We start from the raw sequence: 3,059 nt of genomic DNA on the forward strand, positions 1-3,059 counted from the left end.
TTTTTTTTAATTTTTTAAAGAAAGGGGTTTTGTCTTTTTCTCTAACATTTTTTTCAGCATGCAGGAGGCTTTTACATCGTTTTCGCTTGTTAAGGTGAGGGAGGAGGTACAAGGAGCAGAGCTGAGCCCCCTGTACCTTCCCCATTCCCCACCCCCTACAGTCAGTGCTAGAACAGGTCCCCCCACCCCAGGTCCCCAACACAGGGGTCTCCTTCCCCCCTCCCCACTCCACCCCCCGCCCCCCAGCTCGTGCTTCAACCACTCTCTCTACACCAGCGGGAGAATTCTGCGCCATGAACGGATAAAATACAGCCCTGGGGTGGGGAAGGCAGGACGGGATGGAGGAGGTGGCACTGGGGAGGGGAGGGGTTCCCAGAGAACAGCAATGTCCCCCTCTCCCTGCCCTTCCCTTCCCTTAAGTGGGACCAAACTGAGGCCAGATTTTGAATGAGAATGGGGCAGTTTTAGGAAGGATGTGGCCAGCGCTGGCCAGGGCTCCTTTGCTGCGGCCACGCTGCCATGGGGAAGGATGGCTGTGCCCCAGGACAGTTTGGGACATGGGGGCTCTGGGGGTTCATCCAGAGCACCCCAGCTCCCCATCACCCCACAGGCCCCACACCAGAGGGTGCAAAACATGGCACCTTCCCCCAGGAAGTGCTCGCATCCCATCCCACTCCTGGTGTGAAGGGCTGGGCTGCAGGGCTGGGACAACAGCCTGGCCAGGGATTTCCTAAAGCTCTGGGGAGGAGGGGAGTACCAATCCTGCCTGATGGTGTTAGCACAGCATTGTTACTTTTGTCTTTACTGTTTCCAAAACATCAGCATCTACTACAGCCTGGGAACATTGTCCACCCCTCCAATCCGCCCCTACGGAATATATTACTGTCGATGCAAAACAATGGAGGCATCCCATCATCCCACCATCATTTCCAACCCTCCAACTGGTATCTGAAGATCAAAAGTGGATTTTTATCAGCACAGAGCACCAGCAGCACCTGCCCCAGCACAGTGAGCTCAGCCCTTCAGTGACTGTGCCCTGAGCCCGCTGTGCCAGGGCACAGGCAGCAAACCAAGCAGAAGGGAGGATGTTCCCAGGAACATTACCACGATGAAAAGAAAGTCTCCTGTAACTGAAGGGAATAAAAAAAAATCTCAGGTGATTTTTTTTTTGCTTGTTTGTTTGGGTTTTTTTTTTGATGTTAGAACTGTCTGTGCCAAGTTGTGAAACTTGTTGGTTCAGTTCTAAATCAGGGTCCAGGATCTGTGAGCAGAAGTTGAAGGGTAGGAAATGGGGAAGTGGTGGTAGTGGGAGAAAAATTATATATATGGGTTTATATACACACATATATATATATATAGGTGCTTGATTAATTAAGTGCCTATATATATATATACACACATATATTTATAGCTGGGTGTACTAGTACTCAATAGGTCAATCCAACACATTTTTAACATCACAGCATTTTGGCATCCACAGACCAGCTGAACAAACCTGATGGAGTGAAGGTGCTGGCCTGCACCTTGCATGCGTTGGCACGGGAGCCAGATCTGAAGCCCATCCTCTCCCACTTCCCAATGGTTTTAAAGTATCTCATTTAACAAAACCAGGAGTCTTGAAATGATTAAAGGATGTTCAACAAGGCAATTTTTTTTCTGTTTTGTTTCGTTCTGAAAAAAATATAATATATAAAAGTGGCCAACCTCAGGAAGATCCAGGAAAAGGACAGCTGAAGAGGTTTTGGTCCATAAAGAAATACTTTTTCTTCTTTTTTGTTTTTTTTTTCCCTACTTGGTTTGGGTAACAAAAGTTTTGGTCCAGTTTAAAAACGACGACAACAAAATTATCTATATAAACTCGGGGGTTTTTTTTTGCTCTCTGTTGGGATGCATGTTGGTTTCATATGGGCTCATTTGCCTGTATTGCATGATCGTCTCTCTTAGGTTTTGGTGCAATAGGTATGTTTTTTAAGAAAAGAAAAGCACAATGTTCTGTGTGTGTGTGTGTGTGTGGTGTGTGTAGCTGCAGCTGGCATCACTTGGAGGAAAGAATGAAGAGTGACCTACAGAAACGTGGAAGTCGATGCACTCCCCCCATGGACGGGAACTCGGGAATGCTTTGGAAATACCCTGTTAGTGACTCCTGATTGGACTGATGAACAAATCCCTGCTTGGATAAGGAAAAAAGAACAAAGTTCCAGACTCCACGGTGGCTCAGAATAACAAAATAAATGCTCGTCGCCTGGTGTGATCCCAGTAGGTTCTTCCAAACCTTCTTCAGTTTCACTGGCGTCGTTTTTATTTCTTCACCTTCTTTTTTTGATTTTCTTTTTTTTGTGTTTTTTGTTTGGGTTTTTTTTAGAAAAAAAGGAAAACAATAAAAGTTCTTTAGCTGTGATTTTTTTTTTGTTTAAATCTTTGAGGTAATACAGTTGTGCCCTCGTTCTAACAGGTTCCCAGAGGTTGATGGTTTCTTTCTTGTTCTTCCAAATCCCTGTCATCCGTTTTCCTTTCTTTCTGTTGTTTCTTTCTGAGCTCCCAGTTGGGCCGACAACCCTGGGGGGAGGAGAGTGGGGACTTCAAGCCAAGACAAAGGTTGAAGGTGGCTGGAGAAAGGCTGGCAGGGCCCTCCCTGCATCCCGGCTCCCTCCCCGCTCGATCCAGGTGGCCTGGCTTGGTCATCGCCAAGAAGTCCCAATCTCACCACCAAAAAAAACTGAACTAAACTGCTTTGCTTGCGAGATCCGAGTGTGCGTTCTGAGTACTTGGTTTACAAAAGACATTGCAGGCTGGAGCATTGTTCGCCCTTCAAAATTTCTGGCTTTGCTATTCATTTTAATTTTATTATTCACTTATTATTTTTTTAAAAAATAACATACATTGCTTGTAAAATAATTTCTTTTCATTTCTTCTTTTTCTTCTTCTTCTTCTTCTTTAAATTAATTTATTCTTTCATTCTTTTTTTTTGTTCTTCAGATGTCATTATTATTATTATTATTATTATTATCATTACTATTATTATCATCATCATTTTTCTCTCACGGACCCCCCCCCACGCT

Source organism: Geospiza fortis, unplaced genomic scaffold (assembly GCF_000277835.1).
Source record: "Geospiza fortis unplaced genomic scaffold, GeoFor_1.0 scaffold387, whole genome shotgun sequence".
NCBI classification, from domain to species: domain Eukaryota; kingdom Metazoa; phylum Chordata; class Aves; order Passeriformes; family Thraupidae; genus Geospiza; species Geospiza fortis.